At 38.5% G+C, this 25,744-nt stretch overlaps 1 protein-coding gene across 2 annotated transcripts in view; it reads left to right on the top strand.

Moving 5' to 3' along the window:
- The first annotated feature begins 895 nt into the window (after positions 1 to 895).
- The window catches only part of MSRB3 (methionine sulfoxide reductase B3), a 163,729-nt gene continuing 138,880 nt past the window's right edge, over positions 896 to 25,744 (top strand). Inside the window, exon 1 of one of the 2 annotated variants that reach the window (XM_032420303.1) lies at positions 896 to 921. The gene's annotated coding sequence lies outside the window, so the exon portion shown is untranslated. Of the gene's footprint in view, positions 922 to 1,373; positions 1,496 to 25,744 lie in introns of those variants that run through there. The other variant, XM_032420301.1, reaches the window with a different exon arrangement.

The following is a 25,744-nucleotide window of genomic DNA, read 5'->3' as shown; positions in this document are numbered from 1 at the left end:
TATTTACCCTTAGTTTACTTAGATCATCTGCCCTTAGCTTCATTATCACTGCTAGTATATTAAGGGTGAAATCTGCCCACTTGCCAGGAGTAATTCATAGGATGTGGTGTTTCTCAGTACCAAATGATTTAAGGGGAGCTTTTTGCAAATGGAGTGGTTTTTGGCATATGGGCCTTAATAATTTGCTAGAATTAAATTTGTTTTTAAGTTTTTGATTTTCAAATCAGCATTTTCAAATAAGTAGCATGATGTACAGATTACCACACTTCAGTTCATACTAGAATAATCCGCACTCTAAATCTGTTTGGCATTTACCCCTTAAGAATTTTGCATCCATAAATCATTTTTGTAGCATCTTAAAATGTTCCTAAGTAATTATATAACATCTTGCATCTGCAGGGCCTGTCGTGTCAATGTGAATAAAAAAATAATAAATTATAGTAATTAAGACAGTTACGTTGTCTTGAAAAGCTAAGGGTCATTTGGACTCGATTACTGGAGGAGTTACCAGTGCCAGGGAGCTGGTAGCTTGGGCCTGTAATTAAACATCTGGGACTGACATTTTGGCCATCAGAGGTAGCACCTTTTGAATACATTTCAACATTGCCTTTTAGACAAGCTACAACAAATACAAAAACTAGTGTAAGGGGAGGAAGAGAGGTTGGCGGTGGAAAGGACAACTGGTCTCAGCATCAGCATTTAACTACTGTGAAAACTTGTCACGCAGCCTGCCTCGGCTGCATACGAACGCTCGCTGGAAGGCAGGGGGTGGTTTTGTGTCTTACAATGCCTGTTTGTTGTGGACTGGATGGCTCACCTGAACGTGCGGAACTGGCAGTGCCGCTCCAGCCTCACCCTGCCACACTGTTTAACAGAAGTATTTGCCAGATCTTTTTATCCTCTCCTGACCAAAGCTCTCAGGTGATTAGGGGCAGCGCGGGAGTCTCCTCAAACCCCTTAGGCGTCTTCCGTCGGGTCCTCGGCTCGCTGTCCGGTCTCCTGGTGGTGGTTTCTCTCTTTTCTACCCCGTCAGGGGTCTCAGGTGGGACCTGGGTGGGGCGCTCGGCTCTGCTCTTGGGCCTCAACCCTGGAGAGGGATGCTCCCTGGCAGAGAGATTCCACCTCCTGCTCGCGCTCGCGGCCGGCAGCCTCGCGGCGGCTGTGGACGAGGAGCATTCGGAGGAGGGAGTTGGCGGCCGCCGAGGCCGGGCAGCGGGCCCTGTCCGCGGCGGGCGCGCTCCGCGGTCCTCCCTCGCTCGTCTCCCATGCTCATATTTGGACTCGGCTGCCCGCGCCCAGGAATTTCCCGTCATGCCTCCCGCCGCCCCGTCCGTCGCCCGGAGCCTGGGAGGGAGGGAGGGAGGGAGGCTCGGACGGCGGCGGCGGCGGCTCCCTGGCCCTTCCATGAGCCCGCGGCGGACCCTCCCGCGCCCCCTCTCGCTCTGCCTCTGCCTCTGGCTGGCCACGGCCGTGGCGCGGGGAGCCGCGCAGTCAGGTAAGTTCGGGCTCCCTCCCCGCCTCGCCTCCCCTCTCCCAGCCCAACCCTGCCGAGTTGAGGTGTGACCCAGACCCCGGATCCCCTCTGAGCGCCGGCTGCGCCCCCTTCAGCCTCCTGCGGGGACGCCCCCTGTCCTGAGCCGGGGAGGGGCGCTGAAGGGGAGCGCCCCGCGCGGGCGGTGGTGGGGGGGGGCGGATGGAAGGAGGTCAGGCTGGCTTCGCCCCCGCCTACGGGAGGCGTCTGGCCGCGTCGCTGACACCTTATCCCGTCCCCGGAGCGAACCTGAGCCCGAGGGACGCTCTCGCCCGACGCGGGCCCCCGGGAAGGGGCTTGGCTGGGCCGCCCGCCGGAGGCAGGGGAGGGGCGCCGCGCCGGCTGCGGGAGGGCGCGGGACCAGCAGCGGGGGCCCCCGCCGAAGTGCCCGCTCGGATAACGGGCCAGGGTGCGTGGGAATGCGCCGGCCAGGCCCGCGCCTCCCGCCGCGCGTCCGGAGGGGCGTGGGGCGCCGCGCGGCGCTGGGGGCAGCGCCGGGAGCGGCGGGCGGCGAGCAGAAGCGCACCCAGGGGCGCACGGTCACCCGCCCGCCGCATCGCCCGCGCGGGGGGCTCGGGCTCAGGCTCTCCCGCGGGCCCCGCTGGTATTTAATAGGCCAAAACCGAACAAAACCCCGAGTTTGCCAGCTACCAGTTTTGTTTTGTTTTTGAGCGGAAAAAAGCATCCGAGTCTGTTTTTTTAAGTTTTACACCGGACTATTTAAAGTCAAACTATGTGAACGAAAGGGGCCATTCCTGCCTTCCTTGGTTTAGGACTATAATTATGGTAATTCTGAAGTCTTAAGAGATGATTTTTAAGATCATTTTCTTTAAATCATGTGGAAAATATCACGAAGATTTTTAATAAGGTTATTATAAAAGGTAATTGAAATTACAAATGTAGAGTTTAAGGTAAATGTGAAATTGCATGAAATTTTGGTATTTGTGATGAGTATCCAACTTACTAATCATCAGAGTTTCTCAGTTCTTAATTTTTTCTGGAATGGAAGAACAAAAATTATAACTCCTCAGTTGAAATTAGGAAATTTTAGTTTGTTTTTGTTTTTGCCACTAGAAGACTAAAGCGTCAACATAAGATATGGCTCGCAATTAGGACTTATGAATTAGTTTAAAGCTGACTCTAATAAGCATAGATTATATTCAGAACTCTCTGGTCTGGGTCTCTTCATATTTCCGTTTGCAGCATTGGTGGCAAAACAGAATTTAAAAGATAGTTGGTCTATAAAAAAATCTTCAGGATTCATGTAACTTATAAAATTGCCAATTTAGATTAATGGGAGATTTTTAAAATGTTTAACTTTATTAAATGCGCAGTTTATAAATATTAATTTAAGTAATGATATCAATTTCATGTTTGCTTCTGACTAGAACTGTTTTTCAGAAAGACCTACTTCTTATGGATTCATATTTTAGGAGTATCTTTAATAGTACTTCTTGGGAAATACAAGAGGTTCTAACTGCACATTTTATTAGTGGTCTTCTAGAAAATACTGTGCTGCACAATAAAGAGTGGATTGTACTGCCAGGGAATATATGTGTTTTTTTTTTTTTCTCCTCAGTGATGTGTTGACTTACCTAATACTTGTGGTAAAGCAGCCCTTGAAGACCAAAATCCACTGTACTGTGGCCCCTTGCCAGCAATTTTGAACACCAAGTTTATGTTTGGATCACTTAAACATTCATTCTTTTAATTTTGGTCCCAGCTGACATATAAGTCTAATTTCTGATGACTTTTATTAGGGCCCTATGTGAACGTCTGGAATTTTTTTATATTAAAATAAGTAGTTCTCTACCATATAGAATTTTGTCACAGTGCCTAAACTGCCGATCTGCCAAGGTTGCAAACATATAGCATCATTTACGTTTTGAATCAACTCACAGTTTTTTTAGTTTTTAAAGGTGCTTGTTCTAGTATTTTAACTAAAATGTTAACCCATTAGGTCAGAAATCTTTACTATTTTGCTGAACTCAAGTAACAAGAATATCCAAAAAAGATCCCAACAATAGTTGCATAGATTTTTTCCTACATTTTCTAATACATTTATCCTTTTTAAATTAAAAATAAAATTTCAACCATTAAAGAGAACTTTAGGAAATAATGCTTTTTTTGGTTCTATTATCTGGTCACAGTTCTTTGATTTTATCGCGCCTGTGTTACTTATTATAGTTGGGGATTTGGTTCAGATGTTTAGCTTCCTTCTCTGTAAAGTGATGAAGTTGGACATAATCTCCATGTCCCTTCGAACTCCAGGATACTGTAATATTGTTTTTGTTTATATAATCCTGCAGAGCCGCCCACACTACATTGATTCAAACTTCTGATTGTCAACTCTGACTTGCTATACATGTTAAACTGGTCTACTTGTGGTCAGATCTGATTGGTGTGGATCCAGCTTGTGGAACATCTTGATATCTGGCACATGCACACAGATGCACACACATTGACAGAGTTCCATGATATTAAGCTTCTGTTACTTTCTCTTCCTCTCATCTAATAGCAGGAAGTGCTGGTTATGTCATAGGGTAAATGTCTAACTCTTCTTTAGGGCAGTTAAGCCCAGGCCCTAAGATGGTTTGGTATTCAGTTTTGGAATTTGTGTCTGGGTTAAGGATACCACAGTACAGCACCCAAACCTTTCTGTGGTTGGGAGGTTGTGGGTAGTTATTTGGGGGCATTCCAGATGAAATGCCCTACATTCCTACAAAATGCCCTATTGATCATACTTGGACCTACCCATCTGGTTTATTCAGAATTAAATTGAGATTGGATAGGAGGGTCATCAGATCGCTATTTAATTTGCCAGTTGTTAGCATCTGTGATTTCTATATAGATATCTCAAGGCTTTACTTTGAATATTCTTATATTTTCTCCTTTCTGGGCCAGTTTTTCTTTTAAAATGCTCAGCGTGGTCCTGGATCCTTGTTCGCATATTTTCTGTATAGCATACCAAAGTCATCTTTATGCCTTTATGGAAATGCAAAGAAAAAGAAATTGTAGAAAGGATAGGCCAGTAATAAATCAACCAATTGACTTTATGGAGGATTTGGTTATTGCCTCATTTAAGCTTCTGTTGCAAGTAACAGAAACGAACTTGAACTAGTTTTAGGAAAATGAAAGAAAGGAATTTGATGGAAGCTAAATGCAGACAGACCATATTAGGGACCAGGGACTGGAAAACGTGGAACTTTCTCTGTCTCTACTCTTTGCCTTTCTTTGCTTCATTGTTCTTTCTTTGCTGACCAATTTTTTTTTTTTTTCTGCTTTCCGGTGTTCATGGTTGAATTTGACTGCTCAGCAGCTCCTGAGTATTTACGTGTCCCTCAGTTCACAGGGAAAGACTAAATCATTGAGGCTTGATTCTGAATTCCTGAGAGAAAGAACCTGATAGACACAGTTTGTGTCTTGATAGAGATTTTCCCTAAGGTCTCTTCTAATTCTAGAGTTCTTTGTAGTATGAACTGCAGACATTTATGTGGTTTGATTTTGCATTTTTACATTTTTACAGTCCTTAAAAGGTAAAATTTTCTCTTGATTGCAGTGTGTGTAGGAAAGAACATGCCACCTTCAGTGAGATCCTAGGATGTTGGAGTAGTTCATTCATACTGAAGCAGAAATGCTGAAATGACCAAGAGGAGCCTTTGGGGAGTGAACAGAGGGTAGCACCGCATTTAGGAATCACGAAGCAGCTTGGGATCCACCTGACTTGTGAAAATCCTGTTTAATAACAGCTGATCCATCTTGCAGATAATCATCTGCATATTTTCAGGAATTCACTGAAATAAAATGCTGGGCTCAAATAGCTCTTAAGGGTGAATCCATTAAAACTATGTAAGTGATAATTAGAGACATTCAAAATAGTAATAGTTGAGTGAGTTCCGTAGTTATTTTCCTGTTTCTCACCCATGTCTAGCATTTTCCATCTCTCCCTTTCCTTTAGACTGCTTCCGCTGTCTGGATTGTTTTTCTCTTCTAACCTGTCCTTCAGGCCTCCATCTCATGGTCTTTTGCGAAGCTTTCTTCACCTCCTAGAATTTGTCATTTTCTTGTGTTTCTAAGACATTTTGTACCTTGATTGGAGCATGATTTTACCATCTTGCATTATCAAATCCATATGTAATTTATCTTCCTCATTAAATTATAAGTTCTATTAGACCAGTGAATCATCTAGAAGAATTCAGATAAGCTATTAGCACCCATCATCCCAGGCGTAATGATTCCAGCTTTTTCAAATGTTCTGAAGCTTGAATGGCATCCTGCTTGTCACTACCTTCTTCTTCAGACATTGGAGCTCAGTCATACTGCTCTTCTTTCTCAGTCCTTGTCTGTTTTCTAGATGTTACAAGCTGTTCCATGAATATTCTAATTTCCCGTGTGATGATCAAATATATAGAATGATAGGATCTTTTCCTGCAAACTGAGATGCATGGGGAAGGAGAGTATAGCAAACTGATACGGAAGGAAATCAACTTGTATTGAGCACCCAATATTTACCAGATTAGATAGAGAGGGCAGGTATAGGAAAACATTGGAGCATATATGAAGGGGAATAGTGGAGAGATAAAGTATAAAAATTGAAAATTAGGTTTGGCCTAGAACATGGAGGGCTAGGCTAGAAAATTTGGACTGGGTTAGTAAGCTATGAGATTGAAGTTCTTTGAGTCCTCAAAATCAGAGTTGGATTTTAAGATATATTATCTAATAATTCAGAGGATGAATTGAATCAGGAAAGAAACCATTGGATTAATAAAGAAAGGTTATAGGGGATTTTCTTAGGGAATGAAGACCTGAGCTAGGGTGGTGGTGATGAGATTGGAGAAATGTTGCTGGGGTAGACCGGACAGAAATAGACAATTAATTGGAGATGGGGAAAAAGAGGGATGACTAAAAATGATGGGAAGATGTTAAGGTTGGGCAATTACAGAATGTGAACTCAGCAGGTTTGTGGGTGGGGGTAAAAAATGAGTTTTGTTTTAGATCTATTGCATTTGAGGTGCTGGTAGAACATGCATGTGAAGATGCGTAGCTGAGTCAGAACTGTGAAGCTGTGACTTGGAGAGACCGGGGCTGGAGATTAAACATGTATGAGTAAGCAAGACTAAAAATACAGGGGAAAAGAAAACATTTGTTGACTGGAGGAAGAGGAAGGGCACACGAAAAGCATCATCATCAAGAAGATGCAGCTTCTTCTGGTTTGAATGATGCTCCGTCAGTATATGGCATTCTGTCCATGAGCTTTCCTTGTATAGGGGACACCACATGTACTCACTCCATGGATAGTACACGGGAAGCCTTGAACAAAGGATCCTGCAGCCAGAAAGACCTTCCCAAACTGTGAAATTGTTGTTGCTACTTTCCGTCTTAACCTCTTCAGTGGCTTATCTTTAAAGTAAAGGACTAACGCCTTAAATGTCTTCATCATCACCAAGCCTTGCTTTTCTCTGTACTCTGAGCTTCCTACAAGTGGTTCATTTAGCTTTGAACACCCATTTTACTGTCTCCTCCTCATTTCTCCCTTTACCTTCCCCAGGAACGTGAAGTCAATGTGATTCCCGCCATATGAAGTACTCTTTGGCTTTTTTTTCCCCCTGGTCCTCTATGGGTACTTTTTATTGCCATGGTCAAGTTCTTATCCGTAAAACAGTTGTTGACAATTTCCTAATCTATAATAAAAATTTTATAATAAATCACATCCCTACCTCTTTCTTACAGAATGCCTTGTTTTTCTTACCTCTTCAAGTGTTGCCTGCAAGGCTTTTGAACACTTGAGCTGGCCACCTGGGCCACCATACCTTCATCTGTGACTCTGGGCCATGGTAACCTGGAGCAGCTTTGTTACCTGGCATTTGTGTGACTGCATTACACCGCTGAGTGCTGTTTATCAGGAAACCGCAAGACAGTTTCTTGATACCTTTCTGAAGGAAATCAGAGGGAATTTACTTCATTGAGAGGCCTTTATTTGCATAAACTGCAGTTTTGTAAAATATGGAGGTGACTGCAGGTGAAATAGAGAAATGGTGCTGGTGTAGGAAATGTGCTCACAGGGCCTAGCTTCCTGATCAATGGGGTATCCCGATTCTGTTTCTAAGAATAGTATACACTTCATAACGTTTGTCTGAAATGGCATATTTATGTTCAGTATGGAGTATTAAGAATAATTTCTGACTTGATTAAAAAAAAGGAACCCTCCCATATTCTAGTAGTTGTGCTTTTAGTAGCTGTTGACTGAGAAAATACATAATAGCAAGAACCCACTATAAAAATTTTAAATGAGTTTTTTAATATAAAAAGCATTCTCATGTTCAGAAAGTACACATACGTGGACATTATGGCTTCTAGAGTCTATAGACAGCTTGATTTCTTGCTTTGTGGATACTCTCAGGGAGGTTCTGGTCTCAGCTTTCAGTGGCTCATTGTCATCTCACTTTAGAATGTGGAGGAGAGTTTTGTCTGAAAATCTGACCCATGGTTGAAATTTTGGAATGACAAGAAAGTTCCTTCTCAACATCTTCTAGGAATAGCAGTTGTCTGTTTTATGCCAGGCAATGTACTTTATGCTAAGACTGGGCTGTTAAGCAGTCTCGGGGATGAGTATATGAATACTTTTTAAAAATTATATTTTCAGGTATATGAGCATCATTCTTAGGACCATACTCCTGTTTTTTAGGATGAAATTTAGTAGGTGATTTTCATGCAAGTATATACCTACAGCAGTCTGTGCTATGGCATAACTATCTTCTATTACAATAAAGTGTGTTACACAATGAATTTTTATGGTTTCTCAGGTCAGTTTATTTTCTTTAAAGGAAAAAAAAACCTGCAAACAAAACAAAACCAACCAATCCCTCAGTACATATGTTAAATTTAAGGCAACACTGAAAATAAGCCTGTACTATACATTTAGAGTCTTTAAAAAATGTCAGGATATTTTTTGTATAAATCAGACAGTCCTGAATTTTATGTTTGTTCTTTCATTTCTCTTATTTATACTGTGTTTGGTTGTCAGAGAATCTGGGCATAGTTGGGGTTGGGAGAGATCTAAGGTGACTATTACAGGTGGATATTTTATCTTAGATTATTGGTGTATAAGGAAAGAAAGGTAGGGCCGTATCTCCCTGTTCACAGTCCATTAAGTAGGACGACAGTTGAGGGACCACGGGTAATTTGGGAGCCCTGGTCTCACAATAACTGAGAATGAAAAGGTGCATACACTGTAGTCCTTCCCGATATCTTGGTGTGTGAATATTCCGTCTAGTTAGATCACTGTAGGGAGCCAGGAAGAGCATGGTTGAAGGTAGGGGATGTTTACCAATTTGCAGAGCCAGTTGAAAAATTGCAGACTCATTAGTATATTTGCATCCTTGTGTATATGTTCATGTTGCAAAGGAGTCAGTGTAGTGCTGATGAAAAGAACATTGGATAGCAGATTGGAAGACTGGGTTTTCCTCGTCCTGTTCTTGCATGAGGCATTTTACACTCTCTGTGCCTCAGTTTTCACATCAGCAAACTGAACCAACTGGACTGAGTAATACCTGATGTTGTTTTTACTTTAAGATTCTATAGTCTATGGGTTGTCTAAAAGTCTCTAAGTAGCTTTCACAATTTTTAATGGAAATGACATGATTAATAAATGATACAAAGTTGTCTTCTTTTGTTATGTTTGGTTCAAGTTGTCTATTTTGTGGAACTAAGTATAAATGTTATTCTGTGACTAAGATCTTATGTTTGAACTTTGTAGCCTAATGTGCTCAGTAATTTGATCCATAAGAAAAGTTATATAACCCTTTTAAAGATCCAGTATTTATTTAGAGGATAGATTACAGTGTATTAGAAGCATCATATTAACTATCCCATTTGAAGTGATGGCCTTATGCACTAGAAACTATGTTGGCTGATCTAGATGTATAGCTACGAATTGCTTATTTAGGCTTGATGATGTATCTCAGATGGGAATAGTCCTCTTTTAGTCAGGGTACACTGCTAGTAGAATTTGCTCTTGACCATCCTAGAAATATATTTAATTCTTAAAACTAGTTAATTTGCTCTTATCATTAAAGAAGAAAATCTCCATTGAGCTTTAAAGGAAAAAAAACCAACACTTTACTGATTTGACAGGGAAAAAAATCTTCTCTTGCCTTTATAATATATTGTTAAGTTTTTGCCCATTTGTTATAAATATTTCACATGCACAAAAAGAATATATAACATGTATATATAAGACATAAAGAATGATTTTTAAAAATCTAGGTATCCCTACTCAGCTTCAGAAGTAGAATGTTAAAGTTGCCTGTGTGACCTTCATATACACCTGCCCTCCGCTCAGAGTACCCAGTCATGCGTTTTGTGATAATCACTTAACACAAATGATAACTAGCACACTCTTGCTTTTTTCCCCCTACTCTTGCTTTTTTTTTTTTTTTTTATAGTTTTACCATAGATGTTATCTATCTCTACATATTTTACTGTTTACTTTTGCATGACTTGGAACTCTGTATTAATGGTGTCATCTGCTGTGTAACTTCTGTTGTGGTTTTTTTTTTTTTTTAGATTTTTATTTATTTATTTGACAGAGAGAGACACAGCGAGAGAGGGAACACAAGCAGGGGGATGGGAGAGGGAGAAGCAGGCTTCCTGCAGAGCAGGGAGCCCGATGCGGGGCTCGATCCCAGGACCCTGGGATCATGACCTGAGCCGAAGGCAGACGCTTAACAACTGAGCCACCCAGGCTCCCCTACTATGTAACTTCTGTGACTTGCTTTTTTCCCTCATCACATTATATTTGTGTTATCCACATTGGTGTATGTAACTCATTTTTAAAAGATTAGCATTTCTTTTATTATCTATATGTTTTTCTACTTTTTATTTATTTATGTTCCTTTCACATTTATCTGTTAGGGTGCTTATGTTATTCTATGGAGTCAAATCTGTTTTTTCCCCATTGCTTCACCATCCATATAGTGAATAATAATAATAATGATAGTGATAATAACAATAATAGCAAATACATACAGATGTTACTAGTCTTTTTACCATTTGTGCCAGCTGCTAGTTTAAGTCTTTACTGTTTACATATATTAACTTATTTAATGCTCATGACAACTTAATCAAGGAGGTGTAGCATATTATCATGAGAACTCATATATTGAGATTAGGGCCTGAGGTGCAAGGCATTCAGTAATTTGTATGACTGTGATTTAAATCTTGGCAGTCTGGCTACAGAGTTTATGCTCCTAATCATTGCAGTATTGTGACTCCTATATAGTCTCTTCTTTCAATTATATTTTTTCCCATTTAACTTTTTTAAGGTATTAAAGTGTTTTTGTCACTTTCAAAAAAGAATGACCCTAGTGTGATCATCAAGTTGGTTCTCCTGCACAACAGCAATTGTTTAAAGTCATGCTACAATTTAATTTACTTCATGGTTAGACCATGACTTTTTCATGCAGGTTTTAAAAAATTCTCTAGGATTTATTGTTGCTTTTTTCCCCCAAATGAAAAAGAATATCTTTTTTATTATTCTTCTAAAATCTTTCAGTTTTTTACTTTGGTATATGGTTTGGAATTGATTTCATTGATTTCTTGTGCTAATTTCGACCAGTTTCTTCATTTTTAGACAATGGCATCCTTTTTTTTAAAAAAAGTATTTCTGTGACCTTAAATGAATCACTTAATCTTCCTGAGCCTTGGATTTCCCAACTAAGTTGCATTTGTTAGGTATAATTATTTCATTAATCAGATACATGTAATTGCTAATCAGAGCCTCCTTTCAGTGTAAAGTAACCAAGGACGATTATGAAGGAAAATAAATAAAGGGAAGTTCTTGATAGTGGTTGGAGACTACTGATTTTCCCCAACCCCTCCAATTGCAGAACAAAAAACTTCAGTATATAGAGTAAAATCCCTCTGTACTGTAACTTTCTTGTATAGCTTTCCCCTAAATTGATTAATTTCCTAATTATTTTTTTTCTTTTCCATTGTGAGTTTATTATGTATTCAAGTTTTTCCAAGGTCTTGGATAATCTCTTAATATCCTTTATTTAAACATGCTCAAATTTCTCTTATTTTCTAAAATAAACAAAAGCCTATTCCACTTGCCATCATCCTCTGCGACCAAGTTGTTTTACAAGTTGTTTATGTCCTTGCTGTCTCTATCTGCTGTCCATCCAAAAATATGTGTTAAGCCTATGCTGCATGTCAGGCACTAATTCATCTAATATCTGGGGATGCAGTATGAGCTAGAGAGACTAGGAACTTTCATTCTTCGTGTGGAACCGGCATGGCCTGTTGTGGAAGGAGTGAGAAGATCATTTTGTGGTAGGAGAAGGAGGGAGGATGGTTAGAGTTGAGGGCAGAGAAGGTGGTGAGATCATATGGGGCTTTTAGGCCATAATGAGGAGTTTATATATTATTCTGCATGATGGAAGCCATTAGAGTGTTTTCAGCAGGCAATGACAGGATCTGATTTGCATTTTAAAATAATCCGTCTGGCTGCTGTGTGGAGAATGAATTAATTGTAGGGGCCAAATGGAAGCAGGTAAACCATTAAGGGCTAGTTTAGTTCATATCGGTTTGGACCGGAGTGCTGATGGCAGAACTGTTGGGTTGCTGATGGGTTGGATATAGGGTCCAAGAAAATGAGAAGAACCATCCATGCTATTCCACTGAAACCGCTTTGATTGGAGCCATTAATGTTGTCCATATCATTAAACCCAATGAACTCAATTTGGTCTCTATCTTCAGGGCATTTGATACATTGACCATTCATTTCTAGAAATAGTCTTTTCTATTGGCTTGTAACACTGTTATTGTTATATATGTGATCCTAGACAAATTAATTAAATTATCTGTGCCTTAGTTTCCTCACTTGTAGAATGATAATGCTATTGTTCCTACCACTTAGGTTGTTGTAATTGTTAAATGAGACAATATATGTAGATTACTTAGCACGGTGTCTTCCACAGAGTTCATTCACAGTAAATGTTAGCTAGCAACATCCTTATCATTGTCCTAATCATCATCATCATTGTTATTCTGAGATAACACTTTCCTTGACTCTCCCTTCTTTGGCCAATGCTCCTTCTTGGTCTCCTTTGCTAATTTTCTCCTCCATCTCACTGATAAATGTTGAGGTTCCTCAGGGCTCTGACATTTTCTTTTCTCATTTTACCCATTTTCTGAGGCCATCAGATTTACTCCATGGCTTCAGTTCCATTTGTATAAAATTAACTCCCCCTAAATCTACCCATAAACCAGATCTGTTTCCTAAGCCACAGTCGTATATATCACTTGCTTCTATATTATCTCCGCTTGGATGGCAGTGTCTTAGGCACCTTCAACATGTCAAAAACGAAAGGGTTTTTTTTTTTCTTTGCCCAAACTTAAGTCTCCCCTCTCGTTCTCTAATTTAGTAAATGTTATTACCATTTGCACAGTTGTTTGAGCCAGAACTGGAGTCCTCCTAATTTTTTTTTCCTATTCTCATGCACTATATCAAACTTTTGCCTAGAATTCTGCAATAGCTACCTCATTAGTCTCACTGCTCCTGGTCTTATGCCACCCCCATCCATTTTCCACCTTTCAGTTGGATCTGATCATGTTACTCTCAGTTACTCCCCTTTCTTTTTAGGATACTGTTCCATATTCTTATAATGCCTTCCAAGATTTGCTTCTGCCTACCTTGTCAGCCTCCTCATCTCCCCTCCTGTACTCCTCACCTACACCTTCCAGCCATGTTCTTCTTTCATCACTGCCCGCAGGCTGCTTTCATTCTTATCTCAGCGCTGCTGCTTATCACTTTCTTTGTCTGGAGTACTTGTTTCTTCATTCTTGATGTGAGCAACACAGTCTTATCTTTTATTCTTAATTTAAATGTTACTCCCTCCAGGAAGGCTTTCTTATGCTCCCCACCAAACTAGACTTCTTCCCTCTGTTATATAGGATCTTTATGCCCCCTTTGTTTCTCTGTGATCCTTATTGCACTTGCTAATAATATCTTTCTCACTAATATGTAAACTTCACAGAGGCGGGACTAGGGCATATTGTTTCTCACTTTGTCCTCAGCACCTGTTTGTCAGATAAAGGGTGAATGCAATGTGACTTGCCCAGTTTGGGAAGCGAGAGGCCTTGTAGCTGAGTTTGATGTGTGTTTTTCTTAATCTTTCAGGGTGATAAAGGGGAAGAAGAGAAAAGTTTAGGTTTACCGTAGTTTAATTTTCTGACCCGAGTGGCCACAGGGTAGGGAGGGGAAGAAGCATCAGAACTGGATGTGGCTGGCGCAAGAAGTGGTGCCCGAGGTTTGAATTTCTTTTCTCTGATTGAAGTAACACTCAGAATTTCCAGGGAAGTGCCCCTAGTTTTCCACATTTGCCTGCCTTTTTCGAAAGTCAGCCATGGCAGTGCTTCCCCAGTCCTTGGTATGCTAGGCATGAGCATTACCTCAGAACCCTTGCTTAGTGTGGCTCCCAGTGCCAGAGTTAACTCTTGGCTCCAGATATACTGTGCCAGTGATTAAGCTTTTTATACCTGTGACCTACCTGCTCTCTGGCCTTGGCGCCTGTTTAGAATCCTGGCAGGAATCTGCTGGATTCTCTTTCACTAACTTGCAGAAACAGTGTTTGCACATGAGATGAGTTGGGATTGGCCTTTTCCTCAATACATTCCCTCTGCACTTTGTGTAGCAGAAGTATTTCAGAGTGGGTTTCTCCTATTTCAGTTTCCAATGTGGATGCACGTTCATTTTCCTCTATACTCTCTTTTAAAAGGTATTTATTTATATTGCCACCTTTGTCTGTGTGGTAGGGTGTGTGTGTGTGTGTGTGTGTGTGTGTGTGTGTGTGTGGTGTGCACGTGTATGCATGTGTGCAGGTCTCTTACCTCCGCTTTTAAAAAATTCCCTCTATGCCATTTCTTTGTTTTGTAACTCTATATGAGAGTCATTTTTAATAGGTGCATTTAAATCATTTATGTTTTGTGTTATCATGGACTAGTTGATGACATTCCTTGTCCTCTTGTTTTATCCTCTTTTTATGGTCTTTTTCCCCTTAGTTTTCAATCTTTTGCCATGTGATTTCTGTGTTTTATTTCCTTTTATATTTCATAGGGATTTGAAAGGTTGACATATTTTAGGTTCTGTGACCTTGAAAAAGTGTTCAAAAACATCATTGAGACTAAACTAAATCTAATTATTAAATTTGAAAAAAACAAGATACAATAGCATTTGACTCTTAACTGCAGGAGGAGTTTTGGATTCTTTTATTTTTTTCTGCTGTGCCTTTGTTAACTAAAGTGGGGCTGTAGATCCACATGCTTAATGTGGAATTGTTATTTTTATATGTTCTCCCTTTTAAGCATTATTTTTATCTTTTTCATTTAATTATATAACATCTACTGCATTTAGTGATTACCACCATACCTTTTACACCTCAACTTTACCATTCTTGAGGATATTTTGATTCATATATCATTTGGCTACAGTCCATCCTTGAGATCTTCCCCCCCCGCCGCATGCAGAATATACGCATGCATGTTTCCAGAGCTCTCCTGTTACCTGAAGTAATTACAGAATGTTATATAACATTTAGCCCTTTTTTGCAAAACAACATGTAATAAAGAGAATCCAATAAAGCATAATTAGGAGGCTTCAAAATGCTTGTAGAATGACTTAAATGCTAATAATAGTGTAATTATGAAATATAAAAAGTTGCTAGCGTTCTGTTTAGAAGAAGAACCTAGGAACAATAAAATTTATTGGCATTCAAATGACAAATTTATATCAGTCACAAGGTTAGTACTGCTCAGAGTCATGTTGCAAAATTAGTTATAAATCTGAGAACAGTTTTATTCTTTGAATATGAGTGATAATGGCAGTTTTAGTTGAATTTCAACAATATTTTGTAACTCATACCGAGATGTTCAAGTTAGAGTTGACCAAAAGTTTACTTCATCAAATTCCTGTTATATTAATTACATTTGCCTCATGCATGCATAAAGCTAGATCACTCTATATGATTGACTGAAACAGTTGATTGCAAAACTTGAAATTTTTGTTTGTCAAAGATAATGATTTTTTTTGGCAGTCACTAAAACATAATTAATAGAAAAATTAATCTCAAATTAATCTTAGCTGAGTTGTCTGCTAGACAATTGCCTCATTCTAACCCTGTCCAAAACTAAGCTAATTAAACCCTGCCACATATGCACACGCACACACATGCACACGCTCTCTTTCACTTGCTGTCTTTATCTCTACAAGATATTTCTTGCTTTTCCTCCTCGGAAAGGGGAGTAAAATTCACTGAGCAGTCTGCTAATTACTTTCAAAAACATTATCTCATTTAATTGTTCCAAAACTTAATGAAATTAGTGTTATGATACATTATGTAGGTAAGGAAACTGAAGATCAGAGAGAGTAACTAATTTGCTCAAGATTTATCAGCTGAGCTAAGTGATGGAGTCAGAATTTGAATCCAGTTCTGACTCTTTCCTATATACTACACTGCCTAGATACAACATAGGACCCTAGTCCTATGGGAGCTAGGACGTTATGCACAGAGAGAAGGGAAAACAGAGGAAGTGACATTTGAGTTCAGTTCAATGAAAACATTTATTGAGCCTTTATTTTACAGTGTTGTATAACACTGACTACTCTCAAGGAGTTTATAGGAGAGGCATACATAAACCTGAAACTAACACGGAGTAGTAGATATAATAATAGAGGCCCTGAAGTAGGAAGTAGTATAGAAGAACAACTGATTCATTTTCTAATGGAAGGGATGAGGAGAGGGGTGTGGGGACCAGCTGTAAAGGAAAGTTTCCCAGAGGAGGTGATATCTAAACTGGGTCTTGGAGGTTAAAAATGGAGAGTTCATTCCTTATATGAGTATATGGGTGGTATGGTGAGGGTAGAAAAGGTGTGTGGGAAATGATAAAGAGTTGGCTATCATCAGAACATTTATTTATTTATTTATTTATTCAAAATATACTTATTGAATGCCTGCTAGGGGTTAGTCGCTGTGTGAGATACTAGAGACCAGAACAAGAGAGTTCATGGAGCAAATAGCGTACCAGGGAGTGTTGATGACTGAAGTTATACAAGTAGGAAAAGAAGGGAGCCTGAATGCCAGGAGAGACTGGTTGAATTTTCCCCTGTAGGTGCCAATGAACATGGAAGCACATGAAGCAGGGTATTGACATGGTCAGAACTAGGACACAGCACTTTTGCAACAGTGGGGGGGTGGATGTGAGGGGAGTGAAGTTAGAGGCAGGAAGACCAGTAAAAGGCCATTACTGTATTTTAGATGAAAGATAAAAAGAAAAGGATGTATTTGAGCAATATCTTGGAAATAAATTTGGCAGCACTTAGTGTCAATTGGATATGAATGCTTAAAATAGAGAATGATTGAGGATGACTCCCAGATTTGAAGTTTAGTGGCTGGGAGTAGTTTTTAACAGGATCAGGAATACAGAAAGAATAATAAATTAGTAAAGAAAGAAACAAATAGAGTTTACCAATAATAAGTTGGTAAAGAGACAAACAAACAAATGAATAGTTTGAGATGCATGTGGAATACCCAAATAATAATTCTTCTTCTCCTTCTCCTTCTCCTTCTTCTTCTCCTTCTCCTCCTTCTCCTTCTTCTCCTCCTCCTCCTCCTTCTTCTCTTTCTTTCTTTCTGTTTTTTTTTTTTAATTTTAAGTAGGCTCCACACCCAGTGTGGAGCCCAGAGCAGGGCTTGAACTCATGACTGTGAGATCGAGACCTGAGCTGAGATCAAGAGTCTGATGCTTAACCGACTGAGCCAGCCAGGCACCCCCCAAATTCTTTTTAAAACATGATTTAATCACCTAAAATTAATTTTAAAAACCCCACTGAAGGACAAAGTAGAACATTTTGCAAAATATTTTATTTCTTTCACTATATGATCTCATTCATGACTTCTCTTCTCTCCCAAGGCCAACATGGTACCAAAGGATAGTTGATGGAGGCCATTAAAGATTTATCTTTCAGTGTAATAGAAGGAGTTCATTTTCATGAAACTTTTCCTTTATCTGCTCTATCAGATTCAAACCATAACTCATGCCATCATGAGAATTTTATTTCATAATTTTCTTACTTTCTGCAATAGAAAGTAAACTTGGAGGGAGGAATGCTAAAATTCTAGTACAAGAGCAAATATTTATTTGCAGTTTCCAGTGCTAACACCTTCTGTTTTCCTGGAATCATGGCAAAGTTCTAACTTAAAATATTTGAAACATAATTTAAGGACACATATTTTTAGTGCTTATATTCAACTCATTAAAAATAGTCTTGTAGTTGTAGATATAGATACTGTAGTTTATAGTCACAGGCGTAGGATTTAGTCAGCCTACATTCGCAAGTTTTTCTTTAGATGAAATGGTCTGTTGAGGCATTCCATCTTTTTTGTACGTATAAGCTTTATTTTTATGAAAAACCTGAACATGGTTCTTGGTACATGGGAACTTAAAATGAAAAGCACCCGCCTTCAACTCCACCCCTCCCCATCTCTGTCTCACTCTTCTGGAGTAATGTTTTTAAATCATTCTGGTAGTTCCCTAATTTTAGTTAATATAGTTATAGCACTACTTCTTGATTCATCTATTTTATATGCTATCCAGTCATGAAAAGTAAAGGTCTATCTCTGCTCTTTCTAATCTAGTCTATCTACCACTGCTTATTGTTCTATTGACTTTTAAATTTCCCTATTGTTTACTTTTGTAACAATAAATAATATATTTGCTCATCAGCTTTTGATAGGCTACTGCCAGGCAGTTGTGACAAAGATTCCAAGGAGAGTGACTTACATAAGCAGCAGTTTATTTTTCTCCCACAGTAGCCCGGGGTAGGTAGTAGCCCACCGTTGGATGGATTGGAATAGCTTTGCTTCATGACCTGTTAAGTTTGCCTCCGCCCTCAGGTGGCTTCCATCCCAGGGTCCAGGCATGCTGCTACAGCTGTGGCTGTTTCCCAGAGCAAGAGGGTGGCTCAAGTAGTGACTTTGTCTGTAAAGTAGGAGATTCGATCTTTTTCGGCTTATATTCCATTGGCCGACACTGAGTATCATGGTCTCAGCAAGGGAGGCTGAGAAATGTAGCTGTGTATTCAGCTAAAATTTCAGAGGGTTCTCTTACCAACACAAAGAAGGAAGAATGATTCCAAGAGTCAATTAGCATTTTCTAGTCTAGTTAGTATCTCCTAACACTACTTTAAGATGAGGGTCCTGATACTCTTACCCTTCCTCTACCTTTCTTTCTGGCCCTGTACATTTTGTTAGCTACATAGCTTTTCTTTTTGTTTTAAAATGTGATGTTACTAATGTTTACCTTCTCTTCTGAAACCACAGTCAAATCTTTGTATATAGGTGGTCTTTCAAAGTGTATATTGTTAATTCTATACCTATTGTTTACTTATTATTTACTTTCAGGTCAAAAAAAGTGAGCTATTGCTGTAATTCCTTCTCCTTAGGTCCAGTGATCTCTGTTTCACTAGAAAGGATATACATTTTTCTAGCATCATGGCAAATGGATTGTTTTTTTATTTCTCAGTTTTTCATAGATTGATTAAAATCAGAGCACTGTTTTTCTAAGGTCTGCATCTGGGCACTGACTTGTTTATTCAGTAAGAGAAGCAGCACTGAATATGGTGAGTGCTCAGGGAGCTTTCAGTCATTTCAGGAAATGAGATATTTGTATTCAGTCATTTTATTGTGACCAGGAACTACTCAGTTAGTTTTGCAGCTGAGTGAAAACATTAGTCTTAAAGGGTTAGTATGGGTTTGTTATCTCTAGGTGATCTAAGGTGAAGTAGGTCTCTCCTAGCCTTTAATATCTGAATATGAGAGGAGAGCCATGTTTTCCAACCAAGGTAAGAATCTCTTTGGGGTATTTAGGAATAGAAGGGATGACTGATGAGAGAGATTCTGGGATTTTCGAGGTGGTCTCATTGTCTTTGTCATTGGACTTCTCATCCTTCCAGACCCTGTTATTTTCCGAAACAAGGACAGCAATGTGGTAGAAGAGATTAACACAGACTTCAGTTCAAATTCTGACTCCATCATTTACTGGCTTTATGACCTCAAGCAAATTGTTCTCTGAACCTGAGATTCTGCTGGAACACATAATCCCCAAATCCCTATGGCTTAAAACACTGAAGCTTTATTTCTTGCTTGTATTGCATGTTCATTGTCAGATGGGGGGGACTCTGCCCCATGTCTTCTTACTCCAGGATCATGGTTAATAGAGCAGCCAACATCTAATTATAGAACATTGCTGGTCACTGTTGGAGAGGGAAAGAAAGTTCTGGAGAGTCTCACAGCAACAATCAAGTACTGTGGCTTAGAAGTGACACACATTATCATTTATGTTCACAACTTATTGCCCAGAACTAATGACATGGTCTCACCCAATCATGGGGGGCCAGGAAGTGCATTCCTTACTTACCTGAAAAACAGAGAGCCAGAAATGTTGGGCAAATAGTACTAATCTACAACATAAAGGAATGCTTCCCTCAGGGTCATAGGAGGATTAGATGATATATACCCCCATACAAAATCACCTGGTGCAGATGCTCAAAAATGATTATCATTAATAGTAATATCAAGTAAGATGTATGCATGCAAAATATTTGAATAATATTTTAAAGTGCCACTAAAGATTCTTTCTTATAAGCTATAAAAGACTATATTACGATATATATGAAAGTACCTGTAAATTAGAACACAGTGTGCAAATGCAAGTTGATGTTATGCAATAGATATTAGAAGATGCAGAATTAAAGCTGGATTCAGGGTTGGAGCTAGATCTTTACATGGTTGAAGTTGTAAGAGTCAGTGAGATCTATAAGAAAGAGATTAAATCGTGAGAAATACAGAGGGTACTGAAGGGTAGCTCTGGAGCATAATCAGTTTGAAAATCAGAAGCAAATACAACATGAGATAGAAAAGTGATTTCTGGAAAGGACGAAGAAAATGATACTGTGTAGTATCATAGAAAAAGTCAAATGAAGAATGTTTTCAATAAGGAAAGTCACTATATAAAATGTTTTGGGGCAACAATGACATTCAGTTCTGCAAATTCCATGGGGGGTATTAACAAATAATCAGTAGAGAATGTTACTTAAGGGAAGGAATAGTAGTATTAATTCAGAGGTGTCTGTGTGCTAGGTGTTCTGCTTAGCACTCTTGCAAGGAAGCTCTTATAAACTCCATGTTTACAGCTGAGATTTCCAAAGCTCGGAGCAAAACTTGCCGAATGAAATCTAACTAGTCAGTGAGAAAGTTTGAATTTAAACTCAAGTACTAGAAAAGCAAAACAAAACTGTACTGTGTAAACACAACAAAATGAAACAGTCATACTGAAAAAATCTGAAGGCATTTTTTGTGGTAATCAAAAATGATTTATGTGGCTTTTGCTTTCTTGTTGGCACTTTTTAAATATTAAGAAAGACTTTTTAGATGAAACACATATATAATGTAGAAGCTATGAGCTGTGAAATCAATGTACATTTTAGAAGAAAAAGATTTGTGTTTTATATTGGAGTTAGAAGTCATAAAATATTACTGTGAGAATGAATAAATCCCTGTATTTAACTAGATGCTTTTCAAAGCAGGAATCCTGAAAAAAAAAAATAGCATTTAGTAAGGTTGCAATTAGCATCAGAAGATGGACTTTTGTCCATAAATCTATTTTAATTATACCGTTGATGTACCTTAATTGACACGGTGTAGCCTTTGCATTGTCAATATTAAGTACAATTCTTTATGTCCTTTTCTTACTTTTTATGCGAACTGAATAATAAAGAAAATGTAGATGCTGCAGTATGTAGACAAGAGAGATTTTAGCCTAATATTTTCTCCAACTGGCTGTCTGACCTTTGATACATCTCTTTATCTCTGTTTTGCTGTTTATGAAATAAGAGGTTTGGATCAGTTCACTGTTTATCCCACTTTTTTTCCACTGAGATACACATGATGGGTGGTATTTCATGAGCAACATACTCACAGTCATACAGCAGATTGTGATTATAGACTTGAGGAACAATGGTCTAGGCTGCACATTTCTGGTGTGAATTCTACCTCCACTCTTCTCTCTCCCACTCAAGAATTCATGTCAGAAAACAAAACGAGGGTGACATTGTTAAATACATCCTAGTTGTTTTCTTAAAAGCCTTATTTTCAAACTTTGGCATCTAAAATTTCAATTTTTAACAAATTACTTGTGAAACACCTCATAAATAATATTTTACCTGTGGTGGGTGGTAACTTCATGTTCAAAAATTGATGTATTAGGTGTTCTCCAAATATTTTTTTTTTCTAGTTCTAAATCTATTTAGTGATACAATTCTGTTATTCTCAAGCATTTCCAAAAGGTCTAATTCTTTGGTTATTCTACTTGCAGGTTTTTATTGGTAGAAATTACATGAATTAATAGTGCCATGTACATGATATAGGTTAAAAAATGTTGAGTGAATTTATCAACAAGTTAATTTTCCTTTCCTACATATAACACTAATTCAGAATTTGTTTTCTTGTCCCTTAGTAGGACATGTACTTTTGTGTATTTCAAAGATCAGTGCTGAGAAAATTGGGTTGTAGCATTCTGATCGTTATTTCAGAAATCTGTCATGACTATTCTCTTCCCTTTGATAAAATAGTTTAAACTTTTGCATTTGTCCACAGACTAAATGAAATAAGAAATGTACTAATTACCTCGAGAAGTAGTAAGAAGTCTAAAGAAACTACTATTTTCCAACCATTTGTTGTTTCTTAAACATTATGGGATAAATTACACACGTATTTCTCTGTTCATGTTCATTTATTCCACCAATATTTATTGACTATTTACTGTGCTGGCTACGTGCCAAGCACGTGCCAGACTCACAGTTCTTACAGTGTGGGCTGAGGGCGCTTAGAGTCTCTTGAGACCCTTTCAAGGGAATCACAAAGTGAAAACTATTTTCCTACTAATGCTAAGACATTATTTTCCTTTTTCATTGTGTTCACATTTGCACTGATGTTGGAAAAGCAAAAGTGGGTAACACTGCTGGTGTCTCAGTATGAATCAAGGTAGTGGCAGCAAACTTTATTAGTAGTCATTCTATTCTTTATTAACATACACATGGAGGAGCAAGCCATTTTCCCATAAGAATGTCCTTGATGAAGTAGTAACATTTATATTAATTTTATTAAATCTTGACCTTGAGTACATATCTTTGTAACATTCTGTGTGAAGTAGTGGGAAATGCACTTCTATAAAGACTTCTACCTACCAAAGAACAGTGGTTGTCTCCAGGCAAAGTGCTCAAACTGTGGTTATTTAGACTTGGATACTTGGCATGCATTTTCTTAATGAATGAAGTGATTCTGTCACTTTAAGGAAAACAACTGTCAGTATTTGTTTGCAATGGTAAATTCGAGCTTGCAAGGTAAAAAATAAAATTTTGGAAAACTTGTGTTTACCTCTGTGAGCTTGCTTGATAGCTTCTCAATATTTAAAGACTTTTCTGATGAAATCAGTGGTGATATTAATGAATATGATTTTTGATATTGGTAATGAAATGTGTCAACTTATGAAAGATCTGTATAACCCAGTGAACCCATATATTTTTTTAAGATTTTATTTATTTATTTGACAGAGAGAGAGACACGGCGAGAGAGGGAACACAAGCAGCGGGAGTGGGAGAAGGAGAAGCAGGCTTCCCGTAGAGCAGGGAGCCTGATGCGGGGCTCGATTCCTGGACCCTGGGAACATGACCTGAGCCGAAGGCAGAGGCTTAACGACTGAGCCACCCAGGCGCCCTGAAGCCATATTTTTTAAGTGAACATTGCATGATGTCACAAAATCATGCAAAGTTAGAAGATCCATTCAAAATGCAAGATAGATCATTTTAATGCAAAGATAGAGTTTTAATGTAATTTTATGAAAAGTTTATTGATAATAGTTTCAGACTATCATTTGTTGAGTTTTGGTATAGTGTCCAAGAAGAATATCTGCAGTTCTCTGAAAAAGTTATTAAAATATTTCTCCCTTTTCTAAGAACTTACGTGAGTGAGGCAAGATTTTATTCGTATAGTTAAACCAAAACAACATATCACAACAGATTGAATGCAAAAGTAGACATGAGAATCCAGTTGTTTTTTTGTTGTTGTTAAGCCAGATATAAAAGAGATTTGCAAAAATAAAAACCCATGTTTTGGATAATATAGTTATTTTTCACTAAAAATGTCATTTAAGGGGCGCCTGGGTGACTCAGTTGGTTAAGTGACTGCCTTCGTCTCAGGTCATGATCCTGGAGTCCCAGGATCAAGTCCCGCATCGGGCTCCCTGCTCGGTGGGGAGTCTGCTTCTCCTTCTGACCCTCCCCCCTCTCATGTACTCTTTCTCTCATTCTCGCTCTCTCAAATAAATAAATAAATAAATAAATCTTTAAAAAAATAAAAATAAAAATGTCACTGAAACATATGTATTTTTAATGGAATAAGCAAATACTTTTTAAATTACTCAGTTTTAATTTTCAATATAGTAAATATTGATAGGTATAACCATATAAACAAAAGGCATCTTGAGTCCTGGATAGTTTTTAGGAATGTAAGGAGATCCTGAGATCAAAAGTTAAAAAATGGCTAACCCCAGAGATACATATTTTTTAAAGAAGTTCTTTATGCAGCTTTTCTTTGGTTCCCAACACCCCCATGTCCCTGCCACTCCCCTCCCCCTAAGTTGGAAGCAATATTTCTTTCCCTGCAATTCCATGTATTTTATTTCTACCTCTATTAAGACCTTTGGGGTATGTGTTATATTTCCATCTAGGCTAGTATAGTCTTTGATAACACAGACTATATCTTACATCTTTGCATATTCATCAGCTCTTAATACATTTCTTTCAGTAGGAACTTACATGGATGAACTGAGTAACTTTTATAAATTCCTTATCTTAAAAGTGTGATCTCTAAATGGTTTGGAAGATTGATTTAGAATTTTGAATAACCAGGATTCTGGCTGTTTCTTCTTTGCTTAACAAAAGGAATGCCCAATTCTAGCTAATGGTCTGTTGGTTGCAAGAAGTAAATGACTAACTGAACAAGTCATTCAACAAACATTAGTTGAACATAAACTGTACCAGGCACTGTGCTGATAAGAGCAATATTTTTATAGAACTTTATAGTAGACATTTAGATTAGCAGTTCCCAAATGCTGGCCCATGATGAAGTTTCTTCTTTTCATAGTGAAATGAGAAAGACAAAAATAATGAAAAAATTTCCCCACAAAACTAAATATATTCTATTCAAAAGATTATTTTCCTCATTCTTGGTGTTAACAGTCTTTCTTTTCTGATACTATGGTGAGATTAGGGTTTGGGGCTTTTTGTTTTTGTTTTGTCCTTATTTGACACAATTCAAATTTGTCAGCTCTCTGTTGACCCCAGTGGTTATCAGGGGATATTTTACTAGCCTGTGGAAAACTAATGTAGACATTCCTTTGGCATTTATTGCAAAGAGATTTGACCTTTAGGTTTGACACTTTAAATCCACTAGGACGATCAGCTCATTTATTCTGGAGCTAATTATCAACTTTGTGAGGTCTCTGGATTCCCTGTATGTACCATCTTTCTTTGGCAATTTATTGTTCAACTGCAAGGAAAAAAGTAAAAGGAAATAAAAATAAACTCAAACCAAAAAACCAACAAACTAATTTAGTCAAATTTTTGGATGGCAGAGTTCTGGGGGGAAAAAAGATGGAGAAGTAAACATTTTTGACCAAAATAGGGCATTTGAATTATCTTTGGATCTTAAATCAGATTGCATTTTCAACTTACCACCTCTTTATAGGAACTGCTAATTCCTGTGAAAGAACCAACTGGTTTTAGTTCAAATTATCTCCTTTAAGTACCATTAGCAGTTGAGATGGCAGAGATGGCAAGGTGGGAAATGGTGATCCATGCGATCAGTCATATATGTAGTCACTCTTTCACTCAGTACATCATGGCTATTGGGTGCCAGGTACTGGGATACAAAGATGAGAAAGGTACCATCTTTCTGCCTAGGAACTGTATAATCTAGAAGAGGGAGACAGAGACATAAGCAATCAGTGCCCTGAAAATTGTTGTAGGGGATGTGATCGCATGCTTGGTTCCTCCGTGGGGACCAGAATGGGAGAGGTTAGGAGTGGTGACAAGGAGAG

The sequence above is a fragment of the Phoca vitulina genome, unplaced genomic scaffold (genome assembly GCF_004348235.1).
Source record: "Phoca vitulina isolate PV1807 unplaced genomic scaffold, GSC_HSeal_1.0 scaffold23, whole genome shotgun sequence".
In the NCBI taxonomy this organism is placed as follows: domain Eukaryota; kingdom Metazoa; phylum Chordata; class Mammalia; order Carnivora; family Phocidae; genus Phoca; species Phoca vitulina.
The sequence above is the reverse complement of the archived record's forward strand: the minus strand, read 5'-3'. Positions and strand labels throughout refer to the sequence as shown.